General features: G+C 41.2%; 1 pseudogene; it reads right to left on the reverse strand.

Annotated features, from left to right (window-relative positions):
* Positions 1 to 24560, reverse strand: LOC139447256 (uncharacterized; annotated as a pseudogene).
* Between the last annotated feature and the right edge of the window lie 863 nt (positions 24561 to 25423).

Below are 25423 nucleotides of genomic sequence, written 5' to 3' on the forward strand. Positions count from 1 at the left end.
GACGTATACCATTTGCTTTATTTCTTTGTAAATCCCGAAAGCAAGTTAAAAGAAAGCAAAATGCAAAAAGTCGTTGGCATTCCAAGATAGACATGTCTTCAAATAATATAAGCAGATACCGTGTTCATTTTCCCCTAGAAATACTTTCAAATATCAGTATTTGCACCGAAACATTTTCAGCTTTGTGAATCCCTCTCTAGTCAGTGATGAATGCGCAACCATATCTTGAATCCATTTACAGAATATCATTCTTTGAATTCTCTCAGACCGGAACTGTAAAATATGAAAGGGCGTCTTCAGTTATACAAAACAGACAAAAATAATTTTTCACAAGATTCAATAAAAATCGTTAAAAAATCCAGAGATTGACTAGTACCACACTAGGAAGACTGATCTCATATGGATACAACGCCTCTCGCCTATTGCTCTCAGAAACGTAGAATCTGTTAAAATGCTGTTGCACATATCAATGTCTGATAAGTTAGAAAAACAAAAACAGTTACATATTTGATCACTTGTTGCCAATGATAATTATTGTTTACAGTTTGTGTTTGTTCCTGGTGAAATATGCAGTCTGTGAAGTTATTTTTGTTGATGTATTTACTTCGGGCTATGTAGTTATAAACGGGCGTACAGGCTTTGCGTAAATCCTCAACGCGGTATGCACACCGGCTTACACGTTAATATTTCCATAATCTGTACACATATTGAAGCTATCTCTCGGATTTAACATGATTTCCGGGTTTTTACTTTTAAGAGGTATAACCCGGCCCGACAAGAAAAGCATACCGTCACTTGAAGTTTATAAAGTCATTTAGAAGAGACTTTAGTACAGAAAGAAAATAACATGATTTTCTTTTTACATATGATGTGTTCTGTGCATTCGAGATGTATGCATTACGATTTAGAATGACAATACATGTAAAGTATTCAGAAGCATGTATACACAAGACCATGACCAGAGCTTTTATTTCAAATTTCCAAAAGCCAGATTTTCTTTGTGACGATCAGCGACAGCATCTGGTGTGATTTCACCTTTGCGGTGCAATTGAATGTGTTCTTTCTACGACGATTTCAAACAGTGTCATGAGACTCTTTATCAGAGGTTGTTTGATCCGGGTTATAGCAATGGTGGCGCTTTCAGGAAGTGTTGTGTTAGGCAGGTGTAGGACACTTCACACTTTGCCACATCAGTGATCAAAATGGTGTTAAAACTCTCTGTTGGTGTGTCATGTGTTCCCGTGTTTGTTCAAAGAACATATGTCCACGCGAAACATGCTGGATATCCTGTGACAACTTGTGTTGTGTAAAATACCCACTGAACTGCTCTTCCTACATGCATTAGTCCTAAACATATCCTGTCTGGAACCAAATATTGTATTGTTCATAAGCTTTACCTAATTCCCGAGGACGCAATCCTTACACGTGGTTCTGCAGACACGGGTTCGTTTCTGGTTAGTCTCGCCAATGCAGCTGTCCTTGAGGCAAGTCCTTGTTCTAGTGTCGTCGACAAGGCGTTGTTTGGTGGTACAGTCACAGTAACAGGCGTTGCTCTTCCACGGAGTCCAGTCAGTAAAATCTGAAACGGACGTCTAATATAAGTACATGAAATAAAGGCTTGATCCACACAAGGACAATACCTCTTTGTTTGTTTGGTAGGGGTGGAGGTGGGGTCGAATATTTACATACCGCCCTCATATAGCTGGAATATTGTTGAGTGCGGCATGATACCAAAATATGTTAAATGATGGTGCTTGTTGTGACCCTGCCTGGCGCTCGACGAGAACAAGGACTGGTCAACAGCAGCATATCTCAGTGGGCCTGCACTATAAAACCGACTGAAATCCGGACTAATGAAAGCTGCCACACGCAAACACTTTGCTATATATGTCCAATAATCTGAAACCCGACCTTAAACCCATTTCATCTTCCCTCTCCCTTGAATATCCAGGTTAGAAGTTTTCTTCAGCAATCAATGCCTGTTGTAAAGGGAACTAATTGGATCTGTTGGGCATGTTCACTGAATTGTATGTCGTCGTATCCCAGTTGCGTTTGTTTTCATGCCCATTATGGCAAATATTTGATTGTCTGGTCCAGACTCGATTACGTCAGACCGCCGTCATAAAGCGGAAATATGAGTAAGAACAACGTAAATCATACCACTAGGATTCGCTATGTCCATTGCTTCGGGGGTCGTTATTCTTCGTCATTATTATTCGTAACGACCAGACCCCCTCTGTGGTGTAGTGGTAGAGCACCCTCCCGAAGAGCAGAAGGTCCGGGGTTCGATCCCCGGACGCGTCATTCCAAAAGACGTTAAAAGATGGTTCTTCTTTTTACCCTGTCTGGCGCTCTGCATTCAGGGGCTAGAACAAGGACTGGTCGGCTCGGAGTCAGTACAGTGTGTCTGAGTGGGATATTCATGTTAAACTGCGGCATGGTATCTCAGTGAGCTAGCACTATAAATCGGCATCAGTCTGGACAAGAACAAGCAGCAATAATCTTTGACGCGACGTTAAACCTAATTTTAACTCACCTCGTAACGACTAAAACACGCACAACGCGCCGAGGTTGGAACAAGCCTCGGTTCGACGGTTTTACATCGTCACGTGATGACCATCACCGTCGTGACCCACGAATCGCCCCGATTATCTTTCTAGGTTTCTCAGCACCATACCCGTGCTACACCATACACCATACCCAGGGGTAAACGTCTGGCACCTGCATCACTTTTGGCTTTCCTCCCACATTAAGCTGACACGCCGTGATATAACTGGATTACTCCACCATACGAGGTATATGTTCTAATTGTTCTAATACGCTAACGCTACAATGTAACAAGGACATATGTTTTGTGCAAACGAGAAACGGGAATAGACATGTGGTGAGAGGGTATCCGTAACCTACAAGACGGCTCGTCCCCCTTTCGAAGGCCGCCGTGCGTCGGAACAGCGCAAGCCAATCAGAATTATATTATATTATAATAATATTCAAAAATAGAAACACAAAACCGATATTGTTGGCCATAAAAGCAACATTTACGGACCAAGATGTGCAAAATGAAGCGGTTTAATGTGTTATAGTGTCAGTGACAAATTTCCCGGATCAAAATGATCACAACCAGGACATGCAAACCATTAGTCGGGAAACACGTACGATTCGGAAAAACGCACCCAGTGCAGTAAAAAAAGGGCCTTGGAGCTGCACGTGCAGCAGTACTATGAACGGTATTAAAATGCAGATTTTTTATTGGCTGGCATCTGCGTCAATCGAACAGTGACTGCTCAACAACATGCCATGATTAACAGAAGTGCAAAGAAACTGCGACAAAGGCCGCTTGCTAGCAGGGGAATCACGATCAGCTGAAGCCAGTGTTTTCAATGTAGCACCCAGCACCATCACAAGGCTATAGGATCGGTTTCAACAGCATGGGTCAACACGTGATCGGCCAAGTTCGGGAAGCCCAAGAGCAACCACCCCCGCCCAAGATCGCTACATTCGACTGCGCCACATACGTGAAAAGACGATCACATCCACTTCAACCGCATCAGAAAGACCCGGACTGCACAGATTTTCCGACCAGACCGTACGAAACCATTTAAGAGCAGCAGGTCTACGAGCAAAACGTTCTGTTCGACGCGTCATATTGAGTCGACAACATCGCCAACAACGTCTGCATTGGTGGTTAACTGCGATGGAGAGATGTCTGGTTCAGCGACAAATCGAGATTTCTCCCCCATCGAGGGAATGGAAGAGCACGGGTCTACAGACGTCGGGGAGAGCGTTACGCCGTAAACTGCGTACATGAAGTGGACATGTTTGGTGGGGGTAGCATTATGATGTGGGCGGTTATCTCTCATCATGGCAGGACATTTTTGGTGCCTATCCAGGGCAAACTTACGGCTCAAAAATACATCAACGCAACCAACGGCAAAGGTGTATTCCAAGAGGACATCACGGATCACAAGATCCTGTCTATACAACACAAACACTGATGTTCTCCCCTGGCCCTCCAGAACCCCAGATTTGAAACCGATAGAGTTTCATTTGGATAGACGGCTTCGCCGACGTCAACCACAACCCCAGACGTTGCAGGAGTTGGCTTTTGCGTTGCAGGTAGAGTGTGGGCTACCGAATCACATACCCAAGGATGTGATTCGCAAACTCGTCTCTTCCGTGGGCAGATGTCAGGGGGAAATACGCGTTATTGATGGTACCTGACCTTCACCTTGGACTTTTCCTATGTACCGATAACTGAGAGGATTACAATGACCAAATGTTCTTTCCACAACATTTTGGCGACCTCACAGAAATCTGGCTTTCTTTTTCTTATTTTGAAGAGTATATATATATATATATATTTATTTTCAAGAAATCATATACATAATACATGGATATTTAACATTTTTAAACAGATCTTACAGTTTGGAAGAAATAAATTTTTAATTTTAATCATATACTATGTTTACTTTTGAAAAAGGAGGGGATAAATAAGATAATAAAGAAGATATTTACCTACGGTGTACTCTAATCTCGTACCAGTGTAACCCTAAGAGTAATCTGACCAATGACGAATGCTAACACTGCTTCCATGGAAGATCCTTTTGGATGTATAACACAAATTAAGACAGCCGTCATCTGAAGAAGAAATAAAGAAAACATCGTGTTTATCGCGTGTAGATTATGGTATACCGTTTTAAAATCAGATATTGTAATCAGATACTACACATGTAAATCTAATCACATTTCCAAAGGAGATCGAGGGAAGGGGTAATCTTGTGGTTAAAGCGTTCGCTCGCCACATGGGTACAATGTATGAAGCCCATTCTGGTGTCCCCCGCTGTGATATTGTTGGAATATTGCTAAAAGCGGTGTAAAACCAAACACACTCGCTCACTCCAAAGAAGGGGACATCATATGAGAACCCTGAGCAAACTTTGACAGTCCAATGTAAACGACGGATTGTGGATTATTGAGCCAATCACCCGCCGGCTTTCTAAATGATTCTGTTTTAAACACCTCGATTCGGAAATGTTCATCTTAGCAAATGAAAACCCACACAAAATCCAGATATACTCTTCATGATACGCCCTTTGATACATGCCAATACCCTCAAACGACGGAATTTATGAAATATTAACAACAATATATTAGGGTGGTGCTACTTTGTTTTCATGTGGTTCCGATTTAAAAGCTTCGACAGTGAGTAAAAGGTGGACCCGTTGTGGTGGCCATCTTCACGCGAAAATGTATCGCGTCGGAGTAAAAGATGAGAATGTAATGAGACTGAAGTCCCTCCAAACTGCAATTTTGGCTTTCACTTGACTTACTTTAAAGCCTGTGGATAGACTCCATCTTACTTCCTTCTCTAAATACTATCGCTGCTAATACCGTCTGTCTTACCTTCCTCTCTGGGGATACCCTCTCTCTTAATACATACGTAGGGGATAGCTTTGTCTTACTCCCATCTCACAAGATACCATCTCTGGGGATACCCTATGTCTTACTGCAATTTCAAGGGACACCCTCTGTCTCACTTCCATCTCATGGGATACCCTCTGTCTTACTCCAATCTCACGGGATACCCTCCGTCTTACTCCCATCTCAGGGGTTACCACCTGTCTTACTCCCATCTCAGGGGATACCCTCTCTCTCATTTCCTTCTCAGGGAATACCCTCTGTCTTACTACCATCTCAGGCGATACCCCCTGTCTCACTCCCATCTCAGGGGATACGGACTGTCTTACTCCCATCTCAGGGGATACCCTCTCTCTTACTTCCATCTCAGGGAATACCTCTCTCTTACTACATACGTGGGGGATAGCTTTGTCTTATTCCCATCTCACAAGATACCCTCTGTCTTACTCCCATATCTGGGGATAACCTCAGTCTTACTCCAATCTCAAGTCACACCCTCTGTCTCACTTCCATCTCGGCGGATACCCTCCGTCTTACTCCCACCTAAAGGAATACCCTCTGTCTCACTTCCATCTCATGGGATATGCTCTGTCTTACTCCCATATCAGGGGATACCCTCTGCCTAACTGCCATCTCAGGGGATACCCTCTGTCTTACTCCCATTTGACGGGATACCCTCCGTCTTACTCCCATTTCAGGGGATACCATCTGTCTTACTCCCATCTCAGGGGATACCCTCTGTCTCACTTCCATCTCAGGGAATACCCTCTGTCTTACTACCATCTCAGGGGATACCCTCTGTCTCACTTCCATCTTAGGGGATACCGACTGTCTTACTACCATCTCAGGGGATACCCACTGTCTCACTTCCATCTTAGGGGATACGGACTGTCTTACTTCCACCTCAGGGGATACCCTCTGTCTTCCTTCCATCTGAGGGGATACCCTTCGTCTTACTCCCATCTCAGGGGATAGATACCCTCTATTTTACTTCTATCTCAGGGAATGCCATCTGTCTTACTTCATACGTAGGGGATACCCTCTGTCTTACTCCCATCTCAGAAGATACACTCTGTCTTACTACCATCTCTGGGGATAACCTCAGTCTTACTCCCATCTCAAGGGATACCCACTGTCACACTTCCATCTCAGGGGATAGATACCCTCTGTTTTACTTCTATCTTAGGGAATACCCTCTGTCGTACTTCATATGTAGGGATTACCTTTGTCTTACTCCCATCTCAGGAGATACCCTCTGTCTTAGTCCCATCAGAGGAGATAACCTCTGTCTTACTCCCATCTTATGGGATACCCTCCGTCCTACTCCCATCTCAAGGGATACCCTCTGTCTTACTTCAATCTCAGGGGATACCCTCTGTCTTACTCCCATCTGAGGAAATACCCTCTGTCTTATGCCCATCTCAGAAGATACCCTCTGTCCTACTCCCATCTCTGGGGATACCCGCTGTGTTATTCCCATCTCAGGAGATACCCTCATTCTTACTCCTATCTCAGAGGATACCCTCTCTCTTACTACAATGTCAGGAGATACTCTCTGTCTTACTCCCATCTCAGGTTTATACCTTCTCGCTTACTCCCAACTCAGAGGTCACCCTGTCTCTTACTACCCTCTCAGGGGTGACGGGATAACCACTGTCCTACTCCCATCTCAGGGGATTCCCTCCGTCTTACTCCAATCGCAGGGGATACCCTCTGTATTACTCCCATCTCAGGGGATACCCTCCGTCTTACTCCCATCTCAGCGGATAACCTCTGTCTCACTTCCATCTCAGGGGATAACCTCTGTCTTGTTTTCTTCTCTGGGGATACCCTCTGTCTTACCTACATCTCTATTGGGGCCCTCCGTCTTACCTGCATCTCAGGGGATACTCTCCGCCTTACTCCCATCTCAGGGGATTCCGTCTGTCTTACTCCCATCTCAGGGGATTCCCTCTGTCTTACTCCCATCTCAGGTGATAACCCCCGTCTTAAATCCATCTCTGAAGATACCCTCCATTTTACTTACATCTCTGGGGATATCCTGCCTCGAACTTTCATATCTAAGGATACCCTCTGTCTTATTTCCATCTCTGGGGATACCATCTGCCTTACATCCATCTCAAGGGATACCCGCTGTCTTATTTTCTTCTCTGGGGATACAATCTGTCTTACCTTCATCTCTATAGAGGCCCTCCGTCTTATCTGCATCTAAGGGAATACCCTCTGCCTTCCCTCCATATTAGGGGATACCCTCCATCTTACTCCCATTTCAGGGGATACCCCCCGTCACCTTCATCTCAATGGATAACCTCTGTCTTATCTTAATCTGTAGGGATACCCTCTGTCTTACTTCTATCTCAGGGGATACCCTCCGTCTTACTTCCATCTCTGGGGATACCCTCTGTATTTTTTTCATCTCTAGTAATGCCCTAGGTATAAGGAATAAACGCTATGTATTTAGTTCACCAAGTCTCGCTAAATAGAATGCATATTCTTAATAAAGTATAGTTTCCATCCCCCAAAACACTCGCGTGATAACCTCTATATACTTACCGTCACATATTCGTACACCGTCACAACAACACTCAAAATGGGAAGACATAACTTCCACCTTTACTTCCCTCGCACCAGTGATGCTACTTTTGATCATGACTTCGCAATCTGCATTGTCAAAATAAGGACCGTTCCCGAAGTTGGGCGTCACAACTTCCTGGACAGTGGTGTCAGCAGGAACCAGACTCGGTAGAGTACAGACTGCAACAGACATATGGCACACATAGTAATATAGTCATGAAAGTGATACACTTTCATTTGCATCGGGTTTTATTACCCTTGCAATGAATATAATTCCAGACATCAACGCCAGAGAACAATCAGTGCACTCAGCCTACAGCAGTCAGGTTAAATAGATGCTTTCGTCTGTCCCTTATCAATAATGCTCATTTGTATCAAGCACTGGCCATTACAATTGCCAATTCAAGGTGAAATTACGCTATACTTCTCGAGAACAATTGGGCATTTTGTTTTTGATTGTAGCTTTGTCGACCAGTCGTGCAGTTTATCGGGTAGTTCATACATAGAGCTTACCCAAATGTCTCAAGGTGTGGTAACGGTCAACAGTCCATAAGAACAGGGAACCTGGCATGTGCAAATGAGCCACAACACAAGAGAGGGTTCACAAGCAAGTTCCCATGGTCAGTAGCGAGTGTGTCCAGTTCATGCATTGATGCAGACATGGCACCTTCGCCTCATTGATTGTCGAGTCCTTTTCTAATGATATCGGCATGTCCTTTGCACTCGACAAATGAAACATTCTTCATTTGGAACGTGGCAAGGTAGAAATGTTAAGATCAGTCCGTATACCTGGGGGAAGAGGGTGGAGGGGGGTTTATTGACCATCTCGTGAAAGGTCAGGCCTACACGTACTCAGGGAAGCAGATTAGGGACAAACTCCAGAATGCCTGTATCAAGAAAAAACTTCGGGCAGAGTACAAATGTAGACTCAAGAAAATCTGGAGTTCAGAGCTGAAGTAAAAGCCACAAATACTTATGCTGTACCCCATATCCTGTTGGTGTTGTTATTAGACGAAACAAGAATATTGACGGTATTGACACTCTCACACGAAGCATCATGTCAGACAATAGATCCAACTACCCCTCACTCTTCCCTCAATCGCTTATATTTACCAATCGTAATGACAGGGCGTGGTTTGATTAACGTTGAGGCTCTTCAGGATACAATGTTTTTTTGCACTTTTGCACACATCTATTTGTCTCATGATCCTCATGTGAAGCATGTCAAGACTAATTATGAAAAGAAAGCATTCCACCGTATTCGTAAACGAGCCAACGATGTGGGACATAATCTCAATGTCAATGTTGATTTTGCTAAAGCTTCTGTACTGCTGAACGGTACAGAAATGGGTGTAAACCAAGTGAAGTGCCATATCAAATCGGCCCAGACTCTGTTTTTTTCAAGGGGAGGCTAACGGAACGAGCACTGCATCGAGTTTATGTGCAGTGTGTTCAGAAAATTAGCAACCCTGAAGAGTCCTTCACATGAATGAAGTCGTCTGGCCTGAAAAATTAAAACAGAAGCCTTTCTGTTTGCTGCTCAAGATCGGTCACTTCCACTCGAAACCGTCAATATAGGATTTTGCATCAAAATGTTAGTGTGAAATGTAGATTATGTAATGAAATTAATGAGACTGTCAAACACATTGTCAGTGGATGACAAGCTTTGGCACAAAAACATTATCTTGAGCGACATGAAGGAGTGGCTCGATGATTGTATTACCGTCTTCGCCATGCTTGTGGTTTTGACACAGAGGTCAATCAACGGTTCGGCCAAGAATATGTAGAGGGCGTCATGGAAAATGATAAATACAAAATTCTTAGGAATAGGCCCGTATCCAGTCCAACAAACCTGATCTCGTCCTTTTTGATAAATCCAATGTAATCATTTATATCATTGAATTTTCTGTCCCTTTTGACACTAATGTTATTGACAAGATTGAGGAAAACATGGCAAATATGCAGACCTTACTTTCGCAATGTCACGCTTGCATCCCAAGTACCAAGCTGTCTGACTCCCCATTGTTCTCGGTGCCTTAGGTTTGGCACCTCCCAATCTATTATCTGACATTGGGCGAGTACATGGGTTTTCTGCCAGGAATACAGGCCTTTGCCAATCTGGATAATGCAGAATGCTGCAGTGTTGGGGAGTCTTCACATTCTCCAAAACGTTCTCGGTGAGTTCGAGTAGGTAGCGCTTCCTTGGAGCGGTCCCATTCACTGTCTGGGCTTTTGTAAAGGGATGAGGGCCCTGGGCTGATTAAGATCAAAACGTGACTTTTCTTGTAGGGTAGACAGTCTTGGGACAGGGTTTATTCCAATTCCGCTTCCTCTTTTTAGGTTTGAGCATTCTACCAATGACAACATCATGCACTGACTTAACCCACGCTGAAAAACATCAAAAATGTTCTATTTTGTGGCCTATGTTTTGGCTGGAAAGAAACTGGTTTTGAGTGTTTCTTTTACATGAGTTTGACTGAAATCATCCATTGAGAAGTATGACACAAGAATATGACTTATTGGTGATTATTCTCTTGTCATCACATACAACAAGGTACATGGTCATTAAAAATGATACTTCACTAATTGTTCTGATAACTTAAAAAAACTGTAAGGAAACCCCTATCGTATCCATACATTGGGTATGATGTCTTTCATGCAAATAATGACCACATCTCCTCCCCTAAGATCACTGAGCTAATCTAGCTTGTTACTCTGGATTAAAAATACCACACCTTTAACCTGTTTCAAGTTCCCATTTTAAGTTAACATGTTGTGAAAACAATTTTGTGACGGACCTCGTTTTGGGGTTATATATCCTTGTTAACGTGAGAGAATGAGTGAGTGAAGAGAAAAAGCCGGAATTGATGCAGGTTGACAAACTGGGGACGCGCACGAGCCCTAGTTGGGTACTGATAGTAGAGTGATTACTCAATGATTAACTCTGTGTTTTTTTGGTTCATTGGGGCACAGTGGATTCTTGCAAAAGTTTGCACATCGGTATTCTTAGTCATACCTCAAAATGGACCGAAAAGAATCAATCGTTATAAATAGGTTCGATATTACATTATGTGTTATGCATACCCAATTAATGAAAAACAGTTATATTAATCAAAGGAGACACAAAATATTACGAGATTGATTAAAATGTCCTGCGTAGGAATACATATTGTGACGTGACATGAATCAAGTTTGGATGATGAATGCATGACTTAAGATCACAAGCCCCGCGCATGATAATACAGGTGAGCAGAAAGGCAATTCCATCAACAGCAAAATTGGGATTCCCACATATTCCGTAGTGGTGAAAGTAGTCATCCTCGGTGGGCATGGCTTATTGTTTTTACATTCATTTGGAAATGAATACAATTGAACACGTGACCATTTCAGCTAATCAGAATGCAGGAATTACAATGAACACACCAAAGGTTTAAACATAATCAGGTGAATCTCTTTTTGTCTGTGATCAGCGGATCCTGTCAAATATACAACCTAATACAAATGGGCCCCCAGTTTCCCAAATACTAAACACTATGGCTACGACTTACTGTTCTCTTCGAAGTCTACCTCTTGATACGTCATGACAAATGTCGAATTTGCGAATAAGAAATTAACTCTGATGTAGACAGATCCATGGTAAACGTAGGTGGGTGCGCCTCTGCCGTTTAACGCATTTACGTTGACTGCTGCAAACCACACGCCGTTGACTGACGAATCTATACAAGAATGAACAATATTTAAAATCGAGCACAATCTATCTCAATGGCACGGCTATTTTGTAGGGATAATGTGCATAATTTTATATTGATTAATGTTGTCTGACATCATCATTCACTCGCAGCGATGTATATTCTCCAAATCACAGTGGTGACAGAGAAGATGACAAGAATACGAATACAAAATTACACAGCAATGAAACATGAGTGAAGCGTACTCAATCCGATGTGGACCTGTTTAAGCAGCATTTTACAACAACAGAACCTCCCGGTTAGTTTTAGTAGACAACCATGTATATATTGCTGGGGATATAGTAATCTGTCCCTGGAACCTCACTGGCCAAAAAAAGGACAGTAGTGAAGGAGTGAGTGAGTGAGTGAGTGAGTATGGTTTTACGCGGCTTTTAGCAGTATTCCAGCAATATCACGGCGGGGGAAACCAGAAATGGGCTTCACGCATTGTACCAATGTCGGGAATCAAACCCGGGGCTTCGGCGTGACGAGCGAACGTTTTAACCAATAGGCTACCCCCGACCGCCCCACGAAGGACAGTAAAATAACTGAACGTATCACAGAAAAAGATTTACAACTAGTATATTTCGTATTTCTGATTCCCACACGTGAAATCAAGAGACTAAAATATGGTGGCGCTTAACTTTTGTGCATGTGTATATATGATGTCTTGAAATACATTTAGTTATCCCTTGTGATGGATAAATCTATAGTCAAACAGAACATGTGTGGAAGACAAAATAGAGAATCTGAAAAACTGATTAACTGTTAATGTTTAGTTTGGTTGTTGATATATTTTAGTGCTGTTGAAGTAGAATCGTTTCTGCTGTAAGATTGAACAGTTATCTGGTAATCTGTATGAGATAGTCCTGGATCCAACGATGGTGGCACTGGCAAATCATCAGAAGTTGAAACTAGATCTGTGTCAACGTGCCTTCAATTACTTTTGTAACGAGAACCAGAGATTTGTTGAGAAGCCATGACGAAAGAAAACATATGTGACAACCCTACTCCCCACCCACCATGGAGTGTCAACATACACTATAGGGCTACAGGCGTGCTATACGCAAGCTATATCAACATAGGTAGCTAATAATGTCACACAGAATAAAAGTCAGATTGGTTCTGCCTTTTAACAGTCATTTGAAGACAATTGGAACCTGGAGGTCAATAATGCCAGTTTGGCCAATGCGCCACTGCTTTCTGGCATAGGACTCTAGGCAAGGTTGTCATGTACCACATTTACTGTGTGATACACTTATATAATCAAAATTGAAATGCACAGAGCACGGTATGACCAGCCGATTGATAGAACCGGGCCCATTCTACCACCCGTCTAGATGAAGAAAGGATCAAAGTGAAGTGTTGGGCAAAAGGAACACCTGTTCCTGGCTCCAGTGCCTTCAACCACCAGACTCCCTTCCTCCACCGACACAGGGGCGCAACCCATGGCAAACAAGTTGCCCAATTCGGTCGCCTCTTACAACCAGCAATGAGGTGCTGAGGACACATTCTATTCGACCCCGGGTCCCCACTGGGGAAATGAATTATAACGTCGCTGTCAAGATTATTCCATTAATATAGCAACGTTTCTGCACGTGTGTGTTGCTGCTTGTACTAGCCTGGAATTATACTGGTTTTATTGTGCTCGCCCACTGAGATGCCGCAGTTTAACACGGTAGCCTCACTCAGTCACAATCCACTGACTCTGAGTCGACCCGTCCTTGTGTTATTCCCTGTGTGGCGGGATCCAGGCAAGGAAACAGAGGTGCCATCTTTAAAAATCGTTTGGTATGACACGGCCAGGAGATTGAACAATTGAACAACTCTCAAGGCGAACACCTTGCCCACTACACCCCTTCTCTGCCCACTAAGCAATTTTCACGATACGTTTGTGTTTTCACTCACCATTCGCAAATAGCTCAATACTATCGGCCGAGGAATTAAATCTGGTAAAATCAAGTTTCAAAGAGGAACCAGCTGGCACGGTGATTTGTACTGTACATTGTGAAGATAACCCATCTGTGTTCTGGAGTGTCTGGGGCGTTGAGTTGGCAACTAGCACTGGTCCACTACCACAAACTGAGAAAAACAACATTGTCTGATTATTATCCTAAAAGTTAAATATATAACTTTATTTTCAGTTTAAGGTATAAAGTGACATGCTGCCTTCTAGGTTGTAGGACTTTGGCATTTTATTTTGATTTGAAGGCGCTCCTTAATACACCATCTAATACAGTCAAGCCTAAAAGACAGGAATGTGACACAGCGTCCAGGTTTATTTTTTCTTAATTATCCTCTGATATTCACACGTAAGTCTTCAGAATTATTTATAAAAACATAAAATATGTATGTCTACACTTTTTAACATTCCAGTTTCTCATAAATACCATTTAAGAAATAGACAATTTTAAAATGGTTTAGTTCTCATCCCAGTGACCTGATCGAAAAAGACCTAGAAACACAACACACCAAAGTAGAAATAATAGCAGGCTACTTACTGTCGACCTGTGCTCCTGCATCCAACACTAGCACCCAGACTGAAACACACAGCTTTAGGAGGATCTGCATCTACGGGAACATAAACATTATAATGATAATGATGATGATAGTTGTTTATAATGATGATGATCACCATATGTTAACATCTTTTGGTATGACGAGGTCGGGGACCATGGCGTGATTAACAAGGAGGTCTTTCATGATTGAATTCAATCGTGCACTATTGCACATATTTATTTATCTGAAGATCCTCTTGTGAAGCATGTCAAGACTGAAAACAAGTCTGAAAGCAAAGTGCCATATCAAATCGACCATCAACCAGTCACTTCCCACTAGAAAACGTCAATGTGTGATTTTTTATCAAAGTGGATGTTCAACTTGACACAAACACAGTATCTAAGGCATGGTTCGATCCTCTTGTTACCGTCATCGCACGATCGCCTTTTTGGTTTTGACTCCAAGACCATCAATGGTACGACGCAGAATATGTAGAGGGCGTCATGGAAAATGATAATTACATATACAATTATTTGGAATACGCCCACATACAGAGTCAGACGTATCCAAGCGAACAAACCCGATAGGTTCTTTTTGATAAATCCAATGAAATCATTGTATGACTCATTTATCTGTTTCTTTTGAAACTAATGAGAATCGGGAGAAACAAGGCAAAGACACTATGAGGACCGTACTTACGTATACGAAATGTCAAGCTAGCTTCCCAAGTTGTTATACTCGCCATTCATGACAAGAAAAATCACGTTTCCTGGCGCTTAAAATAATGTTTGTATTAATTAAAATGCACACATTTCCAAATATTCCAAATCATTTTAACATGTATGCCTAGTTTGGTCTCATTTACGTCAGTGTCCATACCGTCCACTATCCTTGGAGGATAATGGTGACGTAGACGGCAAAACGACAATAACGATGTGCTGGATTGACTTTAAGAAATCATATGATTCTGTCTGTTTGGGAATGTTTGGACATGTTGTAGAAATTTACGTCAGTATCTTCATCGTCCACTATCCTGGAAGGTGTATCTTGCCACATATGTTAGCGGGTATAGACACAAAACCAAATAAAGACATGTACATGTGTATGCATGCAATTTGGAATAATACGGACAGTTTACAATCCTAGAGACATTCCACAGTAAGCCATGTTAGATCATGTTTTCACTGCTGTTTTATGTATGAGAATACAAGAAAGTACGTATTTGTCAGTCATTCAAATCTCGTATCTATTTTTAGTATAAATCGTTAGGTGAGTGAGTGTGAGTTGTCAATTTCAGGTGCTTAAAATGCACTTTAATGAATCCTTGGAGTCTATAACCTTAAGAAACGTTGTAATGTTATTAATACGAAAATCAGAAGAAAAGCAGTAAAGCATATATTTTGAGACCGGAAGTAGCATGTTCGAGGCAAAGCTTTCGCTTTGTTTACCATCAAAAGCCTGACAGTGATGACATTTCTTCAAAACATGACAAAGTCCCTATCAGTCACAACATGAGAGATATTTACCACTAATGTGTGTACCGAACTCTCAAACCTATTCTCCAATCACGACCGACCACAAGAATACATATAGATTTGGACCTGTCAAGATCAGGGTTAGAACAGATCTGCAACAAATCAACGCTTATATTAAATGGTGACTATGGTTGTCATTTTATCGCAATTGTGTGGATTGATGTTCGTGATGTCAATCACTGGGTTGTCAGGTCCAGACTTGATTTTTTTTTGCATGACCTCCGTCATATAGCTGGCATATTGCTGAGTGAGGCGTTCAACAACAAAACAAACAAACAAAGCATATAAATTTAACCGCTTATTTCAAATTCGAGATAAAAATACGAAGCACCATCTCGAACACGGATTTGGTCCCAATCTGACTTTACAATAGAACTGTGTACCATGATATCGGAATTTTAATTTGCCACCGTGACAGCTTTAAGAAATCTTAATTAGAATTTTACTTAACTGTAAACAATTGTCCTCGATACAGGATGAGGAATCCTAATGAAGACTAAGAAATTGATCATTTGTAACATTGTCAAACTTAGTTTCATCCACAGAAACCACAGACTTTTTTTGCAACACAAGCCAAACACTTCTGATAGAGACTATGTTGAGAATGTAGAGGGAAAAGGTCTTCACTTTGAGCACCTTGTTTTCTTTAAGTACCGCGATCTGGGACACTATAAAGCAGTATTTAGGTAGATATAATACTAGTCTATAGATGTGAATCCATTTCATGATACGTATGTCAGGTTTGATTTGATTTTCACAGCCCTGGCCAAGTCGGACCGAAAACTTGCGTAACTGTTGAGAGTATAGGGAAAAGAGGTCTACTTCAACCAACGTGTCTGCTTAAATACGATGAACAGTGACATTATAAAGTGGATTTTACTTATATATAGTACTATCCCAAAAATATAAACGCTATGCCGACAGATGGAAATTGGTATCACGATAGCTAGAAGTATTTGATACGTTTCAAATCTGATTTCGTTTAACGATTGCTATTTTACATGTTACCTAGATCAGCGACGCTTACCAACAGCTCCACTTTCTGGTTTTCAAGCGATTTACTCCGAATTACTCAAATATAGTGCACGTTTTTGGTTGGTGATTGTTCAATAATGTTATGTGTGTATGTTGCATAAATAATATGTAGGTATGGTCGCCGATAATGATGTATATAGCCAATAACACTTTGGCCCGTCTTGGGCCGGGCCAGCAGGTAATACTAAAAACGGATTGTAGAATAATAAAACGAAACGTGCATATCTAGCCAGATCTCAAATGCCCACAAACGTATAGTTTTGCTCATTTAATTGAGTTTGAATGAAAATGCATCTTCAACAATGTAATAAACTGGTAATTATGACTACATACCGTGAGTCCTTGTAGAAAAGTCAGTGTCGTGACTGTGTGTTTTCTTTGATGAGATTGTTAGCGTGTAGGGGTCCTGGGTAGGAAAGACAGTGTTTTGACTACGCTTTCACTACTCTTCTTTCACTAATTAACGTGTTGGGCATCCCTCTACTAATTCATGTTAAACCAACACAGGATGTTTTCGGGAAGTGGATATTCGCGAAGGTCATAGGGCTTACACGACACGTGTTAATAACTGTCCTAGCACTTGATATATCTAAAGACTAGTATTATATCAACCTATCTACCACTTTATTGTCTCATATTGGGGTAGTTAAAGAAAACACAGTGCTCAAAGCGAAGCCCTTTTCACTCTACCTTTTCAACATAGTTTCTATCAGTAGTGTTTGGCTTGTGTTGGGTCCGACTTGGACCTGGCTGTCAAAATCAACTTTAAACACCCAGATGTATCATCAAATGTGTTTACATCTGAAGCTTAGTATTGTATCTACCTATATACAGCTTTATAATGTCACAGTACATCGTATTTAAAGTAAGTTGTGCAGGTTTACCTATCTAGGTTTTTCTGTGTGCTTACACATCATCACGTCTTACTGTGTATAATTATTTGTTCTTATTCTAATACTGCTCCCATGTTTGTCAGTGGCCAATGATGGTCTGTTTCTTAATGGAATAGTATTTTGCATAGCAATTTTGACGATAAGTAGTATAGGTAATGGTTATTCTGCCGCAACAACACTGGAGCCAGATTTAAATACCTATACTGCTACTACAGAGGGAATTTCTTTATGTCAAAATGCTGATGCGATTCAACGATCGTCATGAGTCGTATTAAAAGAAACATGAATATTAATTAATAATGAATAAAATTAACTATCGCCCACCAGGATATTGGAAAGGTATAGGAGCATTTCAAAAATTAGCCACTGCGGCTAAGGTATCTAAAGATGTGGCCAAGGATTGGTTAAAGAAACAAGCGATGTGGCAAATATACTTACCGGCACCGTGTTATATACCGCGGAAGCAGTTTGATATTTTTACAACGAATGAAGTTCATCAGGCTGACCTCTTGTTTCTTCCTCATGATAAGGTAAGATGCAAAACGTATAAATACACACGTGTTATATACCGCGGAAGAAGTTTGATATTTTTACAACGAATGAAGTTCATCAGGCTGACCTCTTGTTTCTTGTGGATCCCCGCCCATGTAGGAATTTACGGCAACGAAAGCGCCGATAAAGCAGCTAAATCATCTCTCAAAATACCAGAAATAAGCATAAACCTACCCATCTCAAAATCAGAAATTTAAAGTGTAAACAAACAAAAAATAACCAAAAAATGGCATAATCAATATCAAAACTCAAATAGCCAAATCAAAAAAGTGCTCAGAAAACCACTTGCCAAACCTAAAATCGTACACCCCTAAAAAAAATTGACAGATTAATTACAAAACTCCAAACAGGACACACTAACCTAAATAACCACCTAAAAAAACTTTAAAGGCACACCACAGGCAACTGCCCCAAATGCAAACAACCTGACACCACAGAACACGCACTCATCCACTGCACCCACTACCAAACACACAGAACCACCCTCAATCTAAATAAGGTTCCTACTCAGGATGAAATACTAAACCCTCAAAATAAACTAGAAAACTTCAAGGCCCTAGGCGTATTCCTAATCAAAACAGACCTAATTAAGCGCATCTAAAAACTAATTAATCTACCAATCCAAAATCCAATAAACATACAAACACCCACCTCACCCGGCTCCCTTAGTTCCCTCCCACCTCGGCATTTATTCCAAATTTAAAAATTCCAAAACTTCAATATAAGCAACCCCTAAAAGCCCCCTCTTTGGTTGCACACACCACTTTCACCCTTTTCGGAATACACTAAATGGTCTGGCCAGGCCCGTGTGCGAAATACGCTACAGTCGGAAAGCGCACGTTAAATCTTCTATATCAGTCAGTCGGTTATCTACCACAACCCCTACATCCCATTTCCCCTACAACCCAGTTCCCCTACAATTAGTTAAAACAACACGCGGCATTTACCTGTCTGGTATTATGAACTCACCTAAAGGAGAGATTAAGGTCTGGAGTAGAGGTAGTAGAAATGAAAGGGGTAGAGCTTTAGGGGACTAGGGGAAGTTTAAAAAAAATAAATAATGTAAGTGTAATGAAAGATGCCTATATGATGAGAAGACAATTTTTAAAAATTACAAAAAATAACAATAGGAAGAACAAATTATTACACTTAGAAACTGAAATGGACGATTTACAGTTGAGATGGCTAGGTTTAGTATATAGATACTTGAAACTGACTAACATGACATCGGACCAATGTCCCTTAGAAAATGGCACTCCACAGGGCAGTATCCTCAGCCCCACCCTCTTCAATATAATGATAAACGATCTATTCGAGAGCCTATCCCCTAAAGTAAACACATCAAAATTCGCGGATGATGGAGCCATCTGGATCCGCACTAAAAGCATGAAAATGGTCAAAAATTTACTCCAAAAATCTCTTAATAAAATACAACAATGGGCTGACAAATGGGGCTTCGCCCTTAACTCAGAAAAAACAACAGGAATAGTATTCAAACATAAAAATTTGAAACCCGCCTCCCCAATCCTCCAGCTAAACAATCAAACAATTAAATTTCAAAAACAAACTAAATTCTTAGGACTTATGTTCGATGAACATCTCACCTGGGATGCTCACATCCAAAACCTAACAACTAAATGCAGTAAAGACCTAAACACCCTATGATGCCTAACTGGCTCTAACTGGGGAGCCTCCAAAGATACCCTCCTCTCTCTCCACATATCACTAATTAGATCAAAACTAGACTACGGCTGCGCCATATACAACAACCTAAACAACTCTCTATCTAAAACTTGACTAAATACAATATCAGGCTCTCAAACTAATTACACGCACCCAACATGGCACCTCCTACACCTCACTTCAGGCCTTAACAGTAGAAATGCCACTAAGTCTCCGCAGGGAACAGCTAAGCTTAAATGTCTGGGCCGCGTCCCAATCAAACCCTCTCATCCAAAACTTAATAAACCAAAACATCAGCCCCAAAAACCAAGCTCTAGCTCGTAAACACCCCTTACTTACCCCAATATCCCAAAGAATAACAAACTACCTAAATGAACACCAAATTAAAAATCTAAAACAAAACTGCAAACAATCAAATATCTTCACCCCTAAACTTAAAATACCCAAAATAGACACAACACCAGCTAGCCAAATAAATAAACAAACCGACCCAAACATAGCTCAAACTACCACACTAGCATACATACACGAAAATTGGCCAAATTGGTGTCACATTTACACGGACGGATCCTCAGATCCGACCTCCAAACACACAGGTTTCGGAGTCCATACCACACAACCAACTAAAACCACACAATCCTTCCGACTGTCAAACAACCAATCAATATTCACGGCAGAACTAATGGGCATGGCCTCAGCCCTCCATAATTAAGAATCCTAAAACCACAAAACAAATCCTAATACTTACCGACTCCCTAAGTGGACTGCAAGCCCTCCAAAACAAAAATACCAAAAACCGACCTAAATTAATAAATCAAATACTTAAAAGCTCCAACGACCTAACTAAGGCAGGCAAACAAATAACCTTTTGTGTGTACCCGCCCACGTAGGAATATACGGTAATGAAAACGCCGATAAAGCAGCTAAACTATCCCTCAAAATCCCAGAAATAAGCTTAAACTTACCCAGCTCAAAATCAGAAATTAAAAGCGTAAACAAGCAAAAAATCACCAAAAAATGGCATAACCTATATCTAAACTCAAATAGCCAAATCAAAAAAAGTACTCAGCAAACCAGTAACCAAACCAAAAATTCTCCATCCATCAAAAAAAATCGACAGAATAATCACTAAACTCCAAACAGGACACACCAACCAAAATAACGATCTAAAAAAAATTAAAAAACATACTACAGGTAACTGCCCACACTGCAAACAACCAGAAACCCCAGAACACGCACTCATCCACTGCACACACTACCTAACACATCGAACCGCATTAAAAACCACCCTCAATCTAAACAAGGCTCTCACTCTAGAAGCAATACTAAACCCACAAAATAAACTAGAAAACTTCAAGGCCTTAGGCGTATTCTTAATCAAAACGGAACTAATAAAACGCATCCAAAAACACTATAATCTACCAAATCAAAATTACATAAACAAACAAACATCCACCATACCCAGCTCCCTTAGTTCTCCTCCCTAACCCCATCGGCATCTATTCCAAATCTCAAAATTCCCAAATTCTTTATAAGCAACCCCTAAAGCCCCCTCTTGGGTTGCACACACCACTTTTGCCCCTTTCGGAAACACATTAAATGGCCTGGCCGGGCCCGTGTGCGAATTACGCATCAGTCGGAAAGCGCACGTTAAATCTCCAAAGTAAGTAAGTAAGTACTAACATGACATCCGACCAATGTCCCCTAGAAAATGGCACTCCACAGGGCAGTATCCTCAGCCCCACCTTCTTCAATATAATGATAAACGATCTATTCGAGAGCCTATCCCCTAAAGTAAACACATCAAAATTCGCGGATGATGGAGCCATCTGGATCCGCACTAAAAGCATGAAAATGGTCAAAAATTTACTCCAAAACTCTCTTAATAAAATACAACAATGGGCTGACAAATAGGGCTTCTCCCTTAACTCAGAAAAAACAACAGGAATAGTATTCAAACATAAAAACATGAAACCCGCCTCCCCAATCCTCCAGCTAAACAATCAAACAATCAAATTTCAAAAACAAACTAAATTCTTAGGACTTATGTTCGATGAACATCTCACCTGGGATGCTCACATCCAAAACCTAACAACTAAATGCAGTAAAGACCTAAACACCCTATGATGTCTAACTGGCTCTAACTGGGGAGCCTCCAAAGATACCCTCCTCTCTCTCCACATATCACTAATTAGATCAAAACTAGACTACGGCTGCGCCATATACAACAACCTAAACAACTCTCTATCTAAAAAACTTGACTAAATACAATATCAGGCTCTCAAACTGATTACATGCACCCAACATGGCACCTCCTACACCTCACTTCAGGCCTTAACAGGAGAAATGCCACTAAGTCTCCGCAGGGAACAGCTAAGCTTAAATTTCTGGGCCGCGTCCCATTCAAACCCTCTCATCCAAAACTTAATAAACCAAAACATCAGCCCCAAAAACCAAGCTCTAGCTCGTAAACACCCCTTACTTACCCCAATATCCCAAAGAATAACAAACTACCTAAATGAACACCAAATTAAAAATCTTAAACAAAACTGCAAACAATCAAATATCTTCACCCCTAAACTTAAAATACCCAAAATAGACACAACACCAGCTAGCCAAATAAATAAACAAACCGACCCAAACATAGCTCAAACTACAACACTAGCATACATACACGAAAATTGGCCAAATTGGTGTCACATTTACACGGACGGATCCTCAGATCCGACCTCCAAACACACAGGTTTCGGAGTCCATACCACACAACCAACTAAAACCACACAATCCTTCCGACTGTCAAACAACCAATCAATATTCACGGCAGAACTAATGGGCATGGCCTCAGCCCTCCATAATCAAGAATCCAAAAACCACAAAAAAATCCTAACACTTACCGACTCCCTAAGTGGACTACAAGCCCTCCAAAACAAAAATACCAAAAACCGACCTAAATGAATAAATCAAATACTTAAAAGCTCCAACGACCTAACTAAGGCAGGCAAACAAATAACCTTCTTGTGGATACCCGCCCACGTAGGAATATACGGTAATGAAAACGCCGATAAAGCAGCTAAACTATCCCTCAAAATCACAGAAATAAGCTTAAACTTACGCAGCTCAAAATCAGAAATTAAAAGCGTAAAAAAGCAAAAAAGCACCAAAAAATGGCATAACCTAAAAAAACACCTAAAAAAATTAAAAAATACATTACAGGTAACTGCCCACACTGCAAACAACCAGAAACCCCAGAACACGCACTCATCCACTGCACACACTACCTAACACATTGAACCGCATTACAAACCACCCTCAATCTAAACAAGGCTCTCACTCTAGAAGCAATACTAAACCCACAAAATAAACTAGAAAACTTCAAGGCCTTAGGCGTATTCTTAATCAAAACGGAACTAATAAAACGCATCTAAAAACACAATAACCTACCAAATCAAAATCACATAAACAAACAATCATCCTCCATACCCAGCTCCCTTAGTTCTCCTCCCCAACCCCATCGGCATCTATTCCAAATCTCAAAATTCCCAAATTCTATATAGGCAACCCCTAAACCCCCCTCTTGTGTTGCACAGACCACTTTCGCCCCTTTCGGAAACACATTAAATGGCCTGGCCGGGCCTGTGTGCGAAATACGCATCAGTCGGAAAGCGCACGGTAAATCTCCAAAGTAAGTAAGTAAGTAAGTAAGTACTAACATGACATCAACATGTCTGGGCTTCGCTATGTTTAGTTTGTTATGTCACAGAGAGGAAAGCCCCAAGTCCTATTTGATGACAGGAAGAGAGTGTACAGAGAGGAGGAGAACCCTCTTGAATAGACGAGTTGAATAGAGAGGTGAAATCCCCAATGCAGTTTCTAGATGCGGTTGGCCATTTCCTCAGGCTGGGATAAAGAGTGAATTGAACATTTGAGATGAAATTTATTATGATGTATTATGAATTTTGAAAAATGAACATTTTATTATAATGTATTATGAACTTTGAATAATATCATAATCGTAATTTAATATGTATCTCAATCTATTCGTGTTTCTTGGGTTGTTCCATTGTATGAAATAGGTAACAGACTAGGGATTAGCAGTGCCATGGACCGTGAACTTTGTTGTCTTAAGCTGTAGGGGAAATGGGATGTAGGGGTTTTGGGAGGTTACCAGTCAGTCAGTCGTGAGTTTATGAGATCAGTAACTAAACTGTTAACAAAGCACGATGTCATAATCAGGCAAGTAGCTAGGTTACCACTACACTTTTACGTAACCCATCACCCTGTACATCTGCCTCATTAAAAAGTGATTTATCAAACTACCACATGCTGATTTTGTTATCTTTTAATCTTCACTAATCCATAAAAATGCCACCCCAATTATCTTTTGATCTCCACTAATCCCTAAACATGGCACCCCAGTAGTATTAAACGGAACCACCCGCTATCAAATTGGTATATATCTATGTACATAAACCCATCAACGGTTTTTGATTTAGCATCTGTTAACAGAAGGGTTTACCATGTCAGTGTCATTCTCCAAACACATACGGTAATTATGTACTTACATCTAGGCCCATAATGTCCAGTCTCGCACAGTTTAACAGTGCACGCGGCTAATTTAATTACCTGGCACCTTTCACTTCCTCTCACCTGATGGGTGTCACAAAGTTTAACTAAGTACAAAATTATAGAGTCGTATTCTATGCAACCACACCCCGTAATCTAGCTAAATTGCATAAAACCGTATCTAAACAATCTATATAAATCAATACCGGTCTATGTGCAAATACCGTCCAGCCTACCACCATACAATGCAATCTGCAGCAATCTGCAGCAATCTGCAGCAATCTGCCTCCTCAACCGCACCTTCATGTATCCAGTCGCACACAGATTCCTATGCTATCTCGCAGTAGAGATGTATATCAACTGGGAGCTTTTTAGACACCTGTACTTCTATCTTAACGACTTCAACATCGAAATGTTGAAGCTGCATGTGGCTTTTGAACTACTAAAACGCTTCTACATCAGGGATGAAGAAAAGAAGGAACGGTAAGTGCTAACACAACTTATTGCATCTTGCAATCTTATTTAACATATTAGCAAGAGTCCCGCCATTTGTGTGCTTTATAATGTGTATGATGATCAATGTTTAAACACGGCTTCTTCTCATTGCAGCCGAAGAACCACTACGGGAGATTTTCTGCTGAGCCTTCAGCTACCAGTACACAAAATGGCGTGTAATCACACACCCCTCAAATTAAGTCACAACACCCCACAGCGTGAGTGAGTGAGTGAGTGAGTGAGTAAGTTTGCTTTTAACGCCGCTTTTAACAGTATTCAAGTTATATCACGGCGTGTCAGCTTAATGTGTGAGGAAAGCCCGAAGTGATGCAGGTCTCAGACGTTTACCACTTTGGTGAAACCCATGAGCACGGGTATGGTGCTGACAAACCTAGAAACATAATTTAGGCGAACCGGGATTTGAACCCACAATCATAGGTTTCTGGCG

Source organism: Haliotis cracherodii, unplaced genomic scaffold (assembly GCF_022045235.1).
Source record: "Haliotis cracherodii isolate W230 unplaced genomic scaffold, xgHalCrac1.p SCAF_7, whole genome shotgun sequence".
NCBI classification, from domain to species: domain Eukaryota; kingdom Metazoa; phylum Mollusca; class Gastropoda; order Lepetellida; family Haliotidae; genus Haliotis; species Haliotis cracherodii.